Here is a 16,287-nt window from a genome sequence, read left to right on the forward strand (position 1 = left end):
AAAAAAAAAAAAAAAAAAAAAACTTTAAAAGAATTTAGACAGTGAATGCAACTTTTACCATTTTAAGTAGCCAGTTTCCTGAAGACATTAAATGTGGAAAATGATGCTGAGCAAATCAAGCAAAGACACACAATAGCAGAACTATATAGTCTTTGAATATAGGAATGTCTCACTCCAAAGTGCATGTCTTTTTCAGGGCACCACACATTGTTACTACACATATCTACATTCTAGACTGGAGGGAGTAGAAGAAGGTTTTTTCTTAACTTCAGCAAACAAACCACCCGCATGAAATAAAGGAAAAAGTTGGCTCAACAGAGCCTATGAGAAAACCATTGGAAAGGCTGACAGTAATCGAATAAAATGGCATATTTGCCAAATAAGCTGCTGTCAACTTGGGTGGCTTTAATAAATAAAAGTCATTGGTAGGCTGGGCACAGTAGCTTATGCCTGTAATCCCAGCACTTTGGAAGGCTGAGGCAGGCAGATCACCTGAGGTCAGGAGTTTGAGACCAGCCTGGCCAACATGGAGAAACCCCATTTCTACTAAAAATACAACATTAGCCAGGCATGGTGGCACATGCCTGTAATCCCAGCTATTCAGGAGGTTGAGGCAGGAGAACCGCTTGAACCTGGGAGGCAGTGGTTGCTGTGAGCCAAGATCACACCATTGCACTCCAGCCTGGGCAACAAAAGCAAAATTCCATCTCAAAAAAAGAAAAAAAAAAAAAAAGTCATTGGTTAACACCACCACTATTCTGTAAACAAAGCAAGCATCTCTGGAATATAAATTCTGTTGCTCCATTTTAAGAGGGGCATTAACAAACCGGAGAATGGCCAAAATACTGATAGAACAGTTAAGAGATTGAGGAATATTCACCTATGACAAAAAAGCATGATAACTATCTGATATGGTTTGACTGTGCTCCCCCCAAATCTCATCTTCAATTACCACGTGTTGTGGGAGGGACCCGATGGGAGGTAATTGAATCATGGGGGCAGTCTTTTCCATGCTGTTCCTGTGAATAAGTCTCATGAGATCCGATGCTTTTAAAAACGAGAGTCTCCTTGTACAAGCTCTCTCTTTGCTTGGTGCCATCCATGTAAGATGTGACTTGCTCCTCCTTGCCTTCAGCCATGATAGTGAGGCTTCCCCAGCAACGTGGAACCGTAAATACGTTATAAACCTCTTTTGTAAATTGCCCAGTCTCAGGTGTGAGTTTATCAGCAGCATGAAAATGAACTAATACACTATCTTTATATATTTGGAGGGCCATCATGACTTATGCCCTTCTTGCTAGCATTAAAGAAAAAAACTAAGACTAAAATATGGAAAATGATTTGAGATTAGGTAGGTAAGTGCTTGCTCTTCACTAGACTATTACAAAATGAAACGGAATTCCTTGTCAGGCAGTCATCTCCCTCTCCACGAAAATGCACAAATTCAAAATGATAAACATGTGACCACCTATCTGGAAGCCATGGACATGATGACTTCACAGAGTGGGAAATAATCACTAAAGTTCCTACCCTCAATAAAATTATCCGATTTGGGCAAAATTATACAATATTCCTAAACTATAGTCTTTTTCCAATGAACAATTTTGTTGTTGTTGTTGTTGTTGTTGTTGAAATAAGACATACAATGCTAAATCCGTAAGGTTGATTTTAATTCCCTAAGTGCAATTACTAGTTTTTCCATTTAGCAATTATTCCTTCCTCCTTTTCCTCCTTCCTCTCTACTTCTGCTCTTCCCTCTCCCATGCCCCCTTCTTTACCTCTTCTTCTTCTCTCTGACTTTCTAACAAACATCTTCTTAGCAATTACTATGTGCCAGGCACTACTCTAAATACATTTAAAAGCTCTTTCATTTAATCTTTATCATAACCAATGAGAAGATGATATTTATTATACACCTCGTTTAGCCAGAGAAAGATTAAGTAACATGTCCAAGATCACACCGATAAATTTGTTTCTACCACATTTGATTCCTAAATAGTGCTTAACATTGGGAAAAAATTAACAATGTGCAAAAGGAACCAATTTGTTTGTCTTGAGCAGCCAGGTATAAGACAGTCGCAGCCAGACGAGGAAAACATTGTAGGGAAACAGAATTTATGCTTTTTTAAAGTTCAACAGAAGGAAAGATTATAAAATTAAATGGAATAATAAAGTTAGGAAAGGACCCACCCAAAATTATTTAGATGCCAGAGTAAGCCAATCTCAGCTGTTCTTCTCTACTCTGCCTGCCATCCTCAGCAAGAGCAGTATGGGAGAGAGTGTGGGCAACCGGCTGCAGTAGCAGCTGGGCCTATTTGTTAAGAGGAAAAAAAAATAGTCATAGAAGATAAAGGGAGATTTTGGTGGCTAGCAGTGTGAGTGGAAACTTGGAGCTTGGCTGGGGAATTGCAGAAGTGAAAAGCAGCAGTGCTGTCAGCAACAAAATTGCAATATTATACACACCATTCACAGGGAGAGCACTCCCTGCAGTAGTTCCTTAACTGGCAAGAATTCTTTTCCACCCATAGCAAAACAACCAGTGGTAATTTTGTATTTGTTTTCTCACATTAATGGTATTCTAGACATTCAAAACTGAAGCGCTGCCAACTCTTCTAACTATCCTATAGATATAAATTAGCTAACTAAAAGGACAAATGGCATTTCTAACTTAAAACAATATAACTATTTGTTGACTAATATAAAAACTTAAGTATCTAATAAGCATAGTATTATATTCTAAACATAACCACATACATTAAAATCCTTGAATTGTATATTATGTCCGTTGAGACAAATACTATAAAAGGCATCTAACGTGTTTCTGAGTGATAACTGCTTTATTAGTGTGTAAGCTATCTCATTGGTAATGGTTCTTTAGTTTTATGTCTCATTTTTATTCTTGTTTAACTTTATTGATTTTTAAATCATAGATAATTCAGTTTTTTTCTACAGATAGGAAAAATCCTTCTGCAGTCCTAAAATATATCAGACTTCAGTTTGGGCATACACATTTTGGAACAAGTAAAAAACATTTGGCAAAAAAATCTGTCATAAACAGTGCCCAGTATATAACTTTTGTCTTACTTCTGAGCAGTATAATGACAAAACAGTTTCATTCTTTTGATTGTTTTTTAATTGTACAGTTCACTTACCTATAATATTTTCCTTCTTATTATGATTATTTAAATATTATTACAAGCGAATTTTGCTTTGGGGAATTACAAGGATATTAAACCACATGAATGTGTTATAGAAGTTTAAACACATTAACTTCTTATGACTGTAACAATATAATAATAAAATCAATATTTTGGGTGGCTCATTAAATCCATTCTAGTGTTTCATAGTCCTATCTTCTCCATCTACTTTCTTCTTTCTGGACAAAAATAAGAAAAAAAAGATTTTCCTTCTCATATTAATGGAAATGTACAATGATTTGGATAATTGAATGTCCCAACAGCTAAAATTATAACATCTGACTTTGAAAAAAGTTCTTTCTCTTTATAATTTACATTTTGATTATGGGTGATATGGCTATTCTAAGAATAAACCATATGGTTAGCTCAAGTTTATCCAGACCTGAAACTTACAGCAAGCTCAATATTCTAGTACTCATTCTAACCAATTAAAAAGTATTTGTAGTTACCATTCATCTGACCAGAAATATGTGTAACACGTATGCTTTGTGACAATGTCAAGCTTATAATTGCTTTTTCCTTTCTTTATTTTCTATTTGCTCTTATTGTACTATTTATTTTGCTTAGGATCAGGAAAAATAAATTATGTCAGTTTCATCAATAATAGAGCTGTTTTCAAAAGAAATCATTTTTTCTTTACCATTATTTTTCCTAACATTTTCTTTAAACCTATATCATTTTTGCTTTGCTCAGGATTATAGAAGTGATCCTAATTTCTATACACTTCTTTTTATAGATTGTCTTTAGTTTCTAAAAATAAAATAATCCAGTGCTTCCCATTTCCATTTTTATTTACTCTTTACAATAATAAGGTATGGTGACAATTGTGTACTTTCTTCTGAATATGACATTTCTGCTTATGCTCATTAGTTTACAGTTTGTGTTAAGTGCATTGTATTTCATTAATTATAGTATAGTACCAAAAAGAAAAAAAAAATAAGGATATAACATTTCAAAATATATTATCAATTGATTTTGATAAATGAAGCACATGAAAAAACATTTTTGCTTGGCTTATAGATATAATAAAATCTTAGTAAAATGAAATTTTCACAAGTTCTTTCTCAAATAACCTGGGTTGAGAAAGTAAAATACCTTGCATAAACTAATTAGAATGATAAAACCTAGTCATTGCTTTGCCTTCTCACTATGTTACTACCAATAGCTGTAATTTTAAAATGAAAAATGAAAGACAAATGGCCAAATTATTCATAAAATTGTTGCACAGGGACAGACTGACAAAAAAAAAAAAAATCTTGCTTTTGGTCAATTGGAGCATTTCTGAAAAAACAAAGATGTTGGGTATGTTATCACTCTTTCCAGGTTCTGACTTTCTTTGCTTTCTGCTTTGTCATGGTATTAATGCATTAGTTCTTTTTTTCTGTTTCTTCATAGTTTGTCACTGTAGAAATGAATGAGGTGTTGCATTGGAAATTGGGAGATCATGATTGGAGCAAGTGGGAAGAAAAGTTGAGTCAAATGTGACAATAATCATTTGAATGGCCCAGAGGAAGTCATACAATCCTCTGCCACTGCCTCAAACTATATCTTTTAATAATTTACAGATATTTTCTGAATAATTTCTAAGCAGTCCTGGATTTCTCTTCGGAACCTTTGTAATAGAAGAGTTGAAGCCAAACTAGTGCCTAATGTGTTGCAAAAGGGTCAGAAGAGAACTATTCTCATCATATCTCCTGTATTCTCAATGCTCTCCCAACCCCATCATTTCATTTTCTGCTATCTCTGTTAGGAATGTATTTGTATGTGGCATCCAGCAAAAGAATTAAGATTGGTAACACTAGTGTGAATAGATATAGCAATTAAATTCTGTATATCAAATGCAATACATAAAATATATTCAGTACCTAACGTTTATTAGATTCTAAGAATGCAAGCAATAAAATGCAATATAATTGTCCTCAGTATTTTCAAACTCTAACTGTGAATTTGTAGTAATCATATATTACTCATACAAAAAATCTGAAAATTCCTCAAAGTCATCTAGAAACGGGGGAAATTAAATTTAGCAAGGACAAAGAACGTGTGATAGTAGTGTGTGTGGTAGAGTCACGAACACAGTGGAATTAAGTTAATTTCTGGGAGAATACAATGCATTATATGCCATGGGAAGATTGTGGGCACATGGCAGGATGGTGCAAGGCAGAGTATGACATAGCTAATTTGTTCATAACATCTTGCCCAAGCTCCTCTTATTCATCTTCAATACTGAGCTTTGGTTCTCTTTTCAGCCCCAATTTCATGCTTTTATAGCATCCCTTGGGATATAAAAAAAAGCACCCTACTTTATTACGACTTGTCTCCTTTTACAACTGGATCTTAAGTTTCTTGAGAATTGGGTTTGACTAAAAGCTGTGTGTGTGTGTGTGTGTGTGTGTGTGTGTGTGTGTTAAACTTCTTAAAATAGTTCTAGATTTACAGAACATTTTTGGTGAGTACAGAGAGTTCCCCTATACCTATACCTAGCTCCCCTTGTTTACACTATACATTTATATGGTACATTTATCACAGTTAATAAACCAGTATTGATACAGTATTATTAATTAAAATTCATACTTTATTCAGATTTCCTTAGTTTTTATCTAATAATCCTTTACTATCCCAGGATTCCAAACAGTATACCACATTATGTTTGTAAAACTGGATTTTTTATTCTTAAAATCCTAGCATAATGCTCCATACCTAAAGCATTGAAGAAGCCGAACAAATAATTATGGAATAAATGAATGAATAACAAACCAATTATACTTTAAAATTATAGGCTCTTTTAATTCTCTGAAGGCAATGATATGGTTTGGCTCTGTGTCCCCACCCAAATTTCACCTTGAATTGTAATAATCCCCATGTGTCAAGGGTGGAACCAGGTGGAGGTGATTGAATCATGAAGACAGTTTCCTCCAAGCTCATCTTCTGACAGTGCGTGAGTTCTCGGGAGATCTGATGGTTTTATAAGGGGCTTTTCGACTTTTGCTCTGCACTTCTGCTGCTGCCATATGAGGAAGGATGTGTTTGCCTCCCCTTCTGCCATGATTGTAAGTTTCCTGAGGCCTCCCCAGCCCTGCGGAACTGTGAGTCAATTAAACTTCTTTCCTTTATAAATTATCCAGTCTCTGGCAGTTCTTTTTTTTTTTTTTTTTCCATTCAAAATATTCTGCTAATTTAACATATATTTTAGAAAGAGGAGTTCTTTACAAGGCGGTAGGACAGTGGTTTCTGGGCTGGTGTCCAAGACATCCAGGAGGAAATTGTTGTATTCTGTCCCTCGAAAAGATTATGATAGTTAACAAATGCACGTGGTCACTTTACTTATTATTAATGTGATTAAAATTAAAATGTTTAAAGCAATAAACTTTGTTAATTTCTCATTATATATAGCTATCCACTATGTCCCAAAGCTATATCCATTGATTCTACCCCAAAAGAATTTAAGGGAAAAAAACTTTAAAAAGGCTTTCTCTATAATAACATAGTGTTCTGTGCACTCTGAAATGAATTATATGTTTTAATTATGTATATTGTGTGAAAACAACACAGCTTTATCGTGCATGGTGAGCAGTGAGGTCATTCATAACGGAATTAATGGAATGTCTTAATTTTATCACAGTATTGGGCAGTTCTTTTTTTTTTTTTTTTTTTTTTTTTTTGAGACGGAGTCTCGCTCTGTCGCCCAGGCTGGAGTGCAGTGGCCGGATCTCAGCTCACTGCAAGCTCTGCCTCCCGGGTTCACGCCATTCTCCTGCCTCAGCCTCCCGAGTAGCTGGGACTACAGGCGCCCGCCGCCTCGCCCGGCTAGTTTTTTGTATTTTTTAGTAGAGACGGGGTTTCATCGTGTTAGCCAGGATGGTCTCGATTTCCTGACCTCGTGATCCGCCCGTCTCGGCCTCCCAAAGTGCTGGGATTACAGGCTTGAGCCACCGCGCCCGGCCTGGGCAGTTCTTTATAGCAACGTGAGAGCAGATTAATACAGGCAATGATCAAGATGTATAACAAAAGGATGAAGTGGTAAGCGACATCTAATTTCATTTGTCCCAGAAAACTTCTCTTTGAGGCATAAAAGAATTTTTCAAAATGCTTTTCCACAATCGACAAATATTAGATGTTTTCTCATCAGAACTCAATCATAGCTACAACATGCTACAATTTACACCATCAATAGTCTTTTAAAATATTTAAATTATATGCTAAATTATCATCAATGTATAGGTACACTTTATATTTAATACAAAAATAAGCAGATAATGGTGATATAGTTAGATATCTATGAATCTAAGTATATTTATCAAGACCAAGGCTGTCATTTGGACATTTGACAATACCCTTAACCTAGGAGATGAAGTTAAAGGAGGAATAAATGAAAACGGTAAATATGAACTTGGGGCTCCTTTGTAGCATCCTTCCACACACACAGCCCAGGGTTTCTCATAGTTGAGTCTTCACTAAGAATCACCCATAGGAATTGTTAAAACAGAGATTCCCGAGCCTCAGAATTATTGACTCAGTAGATCTGATTCAGCAGCTCCCAGGGAATGCTGATGCTGCAGTACATGGACCACACTCTGTAGCATTCGTTTAAATCCAGTTTCCATAATAGTAGCATCATCTCCTGTGCAATGAAGTTCAATCAAGCCATCCTGCAGGTGAATTATTTAGCAGTAGCTCTGAACCTTATAAAAAAATAAAGTTGGCCTTTATAGTTGTGTTATTTTGACCATAATATGGAAGCCAACTAAATATATGTACATTTCAATTCAATAGACACCAAAACCCAGACGGTAATTATAGCCTTTAGGAATGATTTGAAGTGAATTTATTCCATCCCCAAGGGTCTTACAAAAAATTACTCCTTGCCCTGAAGGACCTTTAAATATATTTAAAAACAATTACATAAATTAGAAAGTATTATAAGATACTACAACACCATGTCATTCATCTTTGTGATACATTTAAATTTTTTTCTACCAAAATCATACAAGATACGAAGACAGTGTCCATTACTCCCTTTATAATGATGAGGAGAGGAAGCCTCAGTTCAATGATTCAGCGAGAATAAGACAGCATCAAATAAAATATACTGTAGATTCAAAAACTGGAAGTCCATACCCTTTCCACTACAACATACTATCTCCTAATACCAGTTTCAAAAGTGTTTTGGAGAAACCCTTTTGAAGCCTGGTAAGGAGAAGAAAGGAGCCCTACATTTCTATAATTGGAAAGGACCTGAGGTTCATAATAAACTTTTTGACTCAGTGTTAGAAAAAAAGCAATCAAGAGGAGTAAACAGCTATACACAATGCTGGGAGCACATTTCCTATTTGACTTTACTTCCACAGGGTATCTTAAAGCCCCTCTCCATTCCCATCATTTCCTGGGAAAGAACAAATCAGGAGGGAAAGAGTCAGTGTCCTCAGCTGACCTCTATTTTCACCGTCTTTTATTCTCATTTTCTTTGCTGCTGTTCTTTTCCGGTTCTGAAGTTGATCTGGCTACCTAAAATCACCCCTGAGACTTATTCTTAGGGATTCTGTTCCACCACTCTATCCTGTAAATAAAACCCCCTTTTTATTCTGGTTCCCTAAATTAAAGCTCAAAACTCAGAGAAAACAAACCAAAAGTGCATAGAAATAGGTTTACATCAATAATATTTTAACTGACATTTAACCCGAGTTTAGCTACAGAATATTTGGCTGGCAGGCTCTGCTCTCTCCTGTGCCGTGCCCTAATTCCTGTCCTCTGCAATTGCCACAATCCTACGGTGCCTGTGAGCATCAGCTTCCCAGAAGAAAAACAGGTTGGAAAAAGAGGGTACATTATCCAGGCAGCTAGTAAGCTATTTATTTAGTATTTCATTATTTCCTACATCATGGATTTAAACCAATGTTCAATACCTAGTAAGTTTAAAGTTTTTCTAAATAATTCAAAGGTTATGTTTTGTATTTATTGTGTTAAACAACAAAAAAGAAACAAATATTGAAGGTACACAGAAGACCAATGAATACATATCTTTCACCAAAAGTATGTTTTCTTTCCCCTTTTGGCTTAAGGTGATGAAGAAATCAAAAATATTTATCTGGAAGAGAAGTAGAAGAAGAGAAAAAGAAAGAAGGGGTACTGCCAGTCGCACAAAAGGGTAGCCACAGAATTAAGTGAAAAGAGAAAGGGAGGAGGGGGTATAGTGATAACCCAGAAATGACAAGGACATCACAACATATATAGAAGAAGGAGGAAGAGAGGAAGAAGAGGAAAAGAAAGGGAAGGAAGAAAAAGAAGGGGAAGTAGAGAAAAAGGTGGAGGAGAGAATGTAGATGAAAGAATTCAACTGATGTATCAGGAGGGTGCCTGGAGGTCCCAGCTGTTTCACTAAATGCAGCACTGATGAGAAAGAAGGTGAATAGACAGAAACCTCCAGCCTTTTCTCTAACATATATTATGCTAAAGGGGCCATAAATAGTTGTCCAGGATTCCTCAGTTTCATGGTATTCCTGCTCATCCCACCCCATCACCTTTTCCTTTGAAAAACATAGTTTTAAATCATTTTGTTTTATTCAGATACTCACTTGATGAGCACTTGTTGAATGCCTATGAAGTGTCAGGAACTGTGCATGGCACCAGATATCTTACCTGTTCATCTAAGGGAAGGCAAAGTGGGAGACTTTCTTTCACTTTCCAAGTAAACAACACATGCTGAGCTGATAGCTGCCTATAGGACACTGTTTAGTTTAACTTTAGGCAGTGTGGTCTGGCCTTAGTAATATTAGTTCTATTGTGCTTCACAAAGCTGGGCCTACAATTACCTTTGTTAGTACTGTTTATTTTGTGGATTTGGTCTGTTGTCTCCAAGGTGCCATCAGATAAAATTCCAACTTTCCTTAAAGTATAAACAAAATAATTCTTACAATAACTTACAAACATGAGAGACATCTATATTCTTTGTTCCTTCTAGTTATCTACTCTAGTAAGAGCTGGTTTTCATTAAAGAAAATCTTTGCTTTTAAGTAAAAATCTGATGATTAAGGATCTCTCTTCATCCTAAGTTGTAATTTAACAATTTGCTCATGATTGCTTTTAGAATAAAAAAGAGAACAGCATAGATTAATTATCTCTGAATCTCATCTGATTTATTGAGTAATTTATAAAAAGCTTCCTAAGGGTTAAGTATTCTGCACATTAATCTGCATTATCTCATGTAATCCTTTCACATTTTTGCAGATTATATTTTACCATTTTAAAGATGAGAAAATGCATATTCAGAAAACCTACGTAACTTGCTCATGCCGTGCAGTCAGAGGCCAGATTCAAATTAGATGTGCCTCATCCAAAGTCTAGGGTTTTTAGGCCACTGCAATTCGAATGTAAGAGTGTTTTCTAGCTACTGTGTTTCCTATGCCAAGGCTACAAGCTAAATCCTTGAGCAGAGCACAGTGATGGCTGAGAGTTTAGGTACCAAGGATGGAAATGAAACACATTTCTAAGTCCCAGAAATCAGGCATGACAATAGATTTCTCTTTTATTAGTTGTGGAGGTAAGGTTACCAAGGCAAAGGACCCCTATGGTTAGAATATCCTGAAATAGGCATTAGAACCAGGGCTGAAAACTTCTCGAGTAATCAGTTGTCTTGGCCACCATAGGGGCCATATGAAGGGAAGTTATCAGTTCCGCAGAGATGTCTTGTCTTGAAATCATCACTGTTTATGACCAAAAACGTTCTCTTAATATCAGAGACTGCAACACTTGGAGTAAATGTGATATGGACATGTCCTTTTTATTCCTAGTCCAGAATATCCAGACTATAAAATATCCAGTCTTGTCACTATCATTCCTATCATGAGTGCAAAGAATAATGCTCACTTAAGACTAAGGAATTAATAATAACAATGATGTTTACTCTTATACCTCCAATGTTATGTAAGGCTTTACTGTGAAAACAAAATTATCAAAATAACCATCATTGTTTGTATAATGTATAGAGTATTACAAAGTGTCATATGTTATACTAGAAACTACTAACTTATGGCCCTGTCTATTAAAACCAAGAAAATAATCTAAATCTATTCTGCACCCTTTGGAAAACGTTATAAATGGTATAATTTTAGTTTAGTTTTGTTTTTAATTCTCAGAGACTGAAATTATAAGACTTTTTACACTGGGATGGCTACGTATGAAGGGGCATGCATGCATGCAAAGTGATATTTCTGGATTCCTGCAGACTAAATTCCTCTATTAAACCACAGAAGAGTTTTATATACAAAGATAAAGAAATACATTTTTGCACACACTCCCACTAAGAAGTCCCAATGATGATTCTTTTAAATGTCTTTGATGAAATAAAACTGATTGAGCAGACTGTTAGCAATACTTTTCACCAGTAACAACCAATTTCATGGTTTGGTGCTTTATTATGTGGTCATAGAACTGAGGCCACCAAGTGATCTCATCCCAGAAAGAAACAGAGGCCCTCTCTATGTAATACTCTCAGCTCTGACTAGATGACAAATCTGACCTGGATAGCAAAACAACAATATGGCAACATAATTTTTGTAAAGAATATTTCATTATGACATCACAGCTGTTGAATATATTTATTAATAAAGAACAGGCATTGGTTATATATTATGTATAGAATACTTTCCTTGCAAAGCAGAAAAAAAAATTGTTTGATACACATACATTTTCCACTCCAAAACTGGCCCAGTTCATATATAAATTCCAGTTACTATTTTTTTCTAACCCAGACCTTCCCTCATCCTATTTCTATACTAAAAGATAACTGTTTTCCCACTGTAAAGTGCAACATCCAGATAAGAATTTAATAATTCATAGAACCATTCGGGGACTTTCAATGTGATACATGGACAATATTTGTCTGTAGCAAATATAAAAACACAAATAATAGCACTATCTAAAATTCTTAGGAAGACTCTCTCCACAGAAAGCATATTTTGTATAAACCAGACTCAACGAAACATATTGTAATTCCTCACAATTTATCCAGTGGTATTTTTTATAATATAAGCTATTTCTTAATAAATCCACCACTTAATTCTCACTGTCTCTCCCTGAAGCTCTGGGCACATAGGCTAGTGTTTCCTCCTGGGTCCTATTTAATCACTCCGCTTATGAATCATGTCATATGACCAGTTTTTATTTACTAACACCCAGAGATGTGTGACTAATGTCACTATTGATAATACCAAGCTATTGGAAGAGGAACCAAAGCTATGAGCTGGGTCAGGAAAAACTGGCTCAGTCACTACCTCATTTTTTATTTGCCTTGGGTATAAAATAAATACCACGGCCTCCAGAATGATCATTCAGAATGTTTATTTAACATTGTGCTCTTTTAGAATTCTCTGTCAATTATTTTCTTGTAAATGGAATGAATTCTAAAATGTGTGTTGTAGAGTGAATACATGTAACAAATGGATATATGTACACTACAGCAAAAAAATATATAGGCCATGAAACTTGGAAAATGCACAGACAATGTAATCATCTTCTGAGTTATTATAACTAGAGGTCAAAGATATGGAAGATGAGATTTGGAGTGAGTGCAATCTATCAAGATAAATCATATGTTTTATGCTATTTAAGAGCAAGTTTATTCTGTCTTCTATATTAGCATTATCCTAGCACTTGTTGAAATATAAACTCATACCATTTTCAAGGTTTTTCTCTTTAGGACCTGTTTCCTTCCAATACTCTCACTTTGTATCAGTCTGCAAAAACATTAATAATATAAATAGTTTTTAGGTGATAAGGTACATTCACAGATATTGTTGTTCCACTTGATTATCTCAAAAACCCAGTAAAATATACAGGCAAAATACCATTACTACCCCTATTTTCAAATAGAGGAAACTGAGATGCAGACAATTAATTATCATTATTTTAAGTGGGAAGTACTAGAGCTGGAGTAGAGGCCTCTGATTTCAAATCCTGAGCTCTCTGAACTATGATAAATCTGTATTTAATTGGTTATAATACCCAATACAGATACACTAATTAACACTCTATTGCAAGTTCTATCTGCATAAGTATATATTCCATGTTTAAATCTACATGTGTAGTGTTAACATATTTTAGGAATGTTCTTCTGCCATATCCATGCCTTTATTTAACTGTCTCTTCACCAACTATTCTAGGAGAACATATTATGCTTAAGCAGCCATTCTCCTTGATTTCTGCAATAGCATTCATCCTTATTGAGACTTCAAACACCTAGCCTGTCTGCCAAGCTCCCATGATTGAATTTCTGGGGCTTTCCATGTACATTGGTATTTCTTTCTCAACATAGGTCTTGGCTTATTTGTTTTTTCTTCTCTGAGCTCCATTATCAAGAAGCTTATTTTTGCCTTCCCTGTAACCTCATTAGTGCAGGATGGTGAAAGATAAGGAGAGAACAGATATCAACAAAGGGAAGTAGATGAATCCACCAGGACTCTTCTCCCTTCATTCCCTCCTTCCTTGGTTTCTGTCCTGAGGACCACAGTATTTTTCAAGGAAACCCTTGGGGGAGAATATTAAAATTTTGCATTAATCTCACCATTGTTACCCTATTGAGCTGGGATAAAGTTAGCTATAATGCATAACTATTCATGAACTTTTAAATATTTGCCTGATATAGCCAAATTCAACTCGAATCTTGACCGAAAATTTTTACAAAGCAGGACAGCATCTTGCCATCTTAATCTTTGCTACATTTTTACTTATTAATGTAATTTACCTTGTAACTAGAAAATACATTAAAAGATTTATGTATTGCCTCAACAAGAGTAATTATCTCATCATTTTATCTACCAGACTTGCCCTAAGCCAGTATATTTTCTTAATATTAGTGTGGAGTGAGATATTCAGTTAGAAGAGGAAGGGATTCAATATTATCCCATTGGGGTACAAGGCAGTAGGAAATCAACTAGAAAATATTCCACACCTCATATTACCCTTATACCTTGTCTCCTTCTCTCTCTCTCTGCCTCTCTCTCTCTCTCTCTCTCTGTCTTTTCTCCTCTTTAATCCTAATGATCCCTTCCTTTCCAGCTCTAGTTAAGAACATGTCTAGTTAAGAAATAGTAATGGAGAATGAAGGGGAGAGGAAAAAGGCAAATCTCTGGACCTTTTTTTTTTTTTTCTGAACATATTTTTATATAATTTAACTCAAACTCTGTATATGATAAACTTTCTCCTCCTCCTTGAGAAGAAACAATAGGTTTGTATTTTCAAATGCCATCTTAAAAGTGAAGAATATGAGAAAAATGCCTGCCTTTCTCCCATACAGCTTAGATCATGAACTGTGAAAAGAATTTCTGAATTATTCTAGTAGACTACCTCCAGGGAACCTCCTGGATTTCCCTGCTAGTGGTCAGGCAGCAGTGCAGAGGTGTTATATTACATATACCTAGTGCCTCTTATATTGAAAGATTATAAACTCATTTATATATTAATTATCTTAATTCACTCACTACTGAACATTTGCCATTACTGACATTATTCAAGACCACAAAAGAATAATCTGCAATATCTTATTCCTAGTTTTTGAAGACCTCTAAAATATTCACTGAATTCCAGAGTGTAGAGAGATAAATGGGCTGTTCCTATTATATTGGTGGGACTGAATACCCTGCTCTGACAGTGTATATGCTCTTCTTTTCACTAAGGCCCCTGAGGTGCAGTAGGCATTGGCTGCTTCAGGTAGCATCTCCAGTGTGATCTCTTAGCTGACTTCACTAACAAAATTGCACAAGTAGGAACATTCCATTTTCAGGTAACTCTCTCTATTCTGCCTTTGTATAAAAACATCATATTGTGCATTTTCAGCTGGTTCCACTAAATTCAAAGGTAAAGGAAATCCTGTGGGAGTTTTCAGTCTAGTGTACATATAGATACTAGCAGTTTTACTCTCACACCATATGACACCACTCATAACATCAGTTACAATTATTTCTTTGATTAAAAGTGACATAATAAAGACAAACTCAATAGCAGTATTATGCATAACATTTACTTGTATCGGAGAACTTTGGTATTCTTTGATCAAATTATTAACTCTCTTATGAAATATTAAAATGTGACCTGTTGGAAAACACACTGATATTGAACCATGAAAACACAAGTACCCCAATAACAAGGTATAAAATATTAATACTAGATGTAACAGAATTGTAGCTTGCAAAAACCGGTAGCTTGTCCATTCATCTACATAAGAAAAACAATCAATTTATATTTTTTTGCATCTTTATTTGTCCATATTCCATCACATCAAATTTGTACATCTTGACATCTTTGATGATAAACTTCTTTGGAATAGGCATTTTGATACATACCATGCTACATCTTCCCAAGTTAAAAGATTAGTGTTAATTCTGGGCACTATATTTTAAACACTTTGCCAATTTAGTATCAATGTGTTTCTTAAATTTGTATTATCTACTAGATAGTATTATAGGAAATGTATTTAAACTAAGAAAATATCCATAGTTTTAACTACTCTAAAAATGAAAAATTTCTATAACATTTAGTGAAGATTGTCCAGTAAAAAGACAAAAAGACCAAACATGTCACATAAAATCGAGGACTCCCTTTTTGTTTCTCCTGACAAATATTCTACCTATACTTAGAAAATGCAAGCTTCTGTTCCTTCTACAATGGGGGTCAATTTAAAAGCTTACACAATTGAAAAATGATTCTTATGTAATCCTGAGTATTACATCTGTTTTCTGTCTCAATGTCTCAATGGCTGGTGATAATAAATACTTATTTGCTGACAATTTATTCTGAACTTATTTTAAGTCAGCAAAGTCACTTTCTCTGAGCATGGTTTTGTTTATTGATTGTTTGTTTACAGGAGGAGTTATCAAACATATTCATGACTGGCTTGTATTGGTCCTGATGCAAAATCTTTTAATCATTTATTTATGAGTATAATGTTGCTTTACAAGACAACTGTAGAATGAAATGTTTAAACATTCGCTGTTAGACAGATCTTCATTAAGGCAATATAAATTAACACTACAAATGCTAGTGAATACTAATACTTTAATCAATATTAGCCATTTTACAAGCATTGTCATAAACTATT

General features: G+C 35.0%; 1 protein-coding gene across 1 annotated transcript in view; it reads right to left on the reverse strand.

Moving 5' to 3' along the window:
* Positions 1-16,287, reverse strand: part of SEMA3E (semaphorin 3E) — a 290,397-nt gene that overhangs the window by 272,431 nt on the left and 1,679 nt on the right. The gene's annotated exons all lie outside the window — the stretch shown is intronic.

This window comes from Papio anubis, chromosome 4, assembly GCF_008728515.1.
Source record: "Papio anubis isolate 15944 chromosome 4, Panubis1.0, whole genome shotgun sequence".
NCBI classification, from domain to species: domain Eukaryota; kingdom Metazoa; phylum Chordata; class Mammalia; order Primates; family Cercopithecidae; genus Papio; species Papio anubis.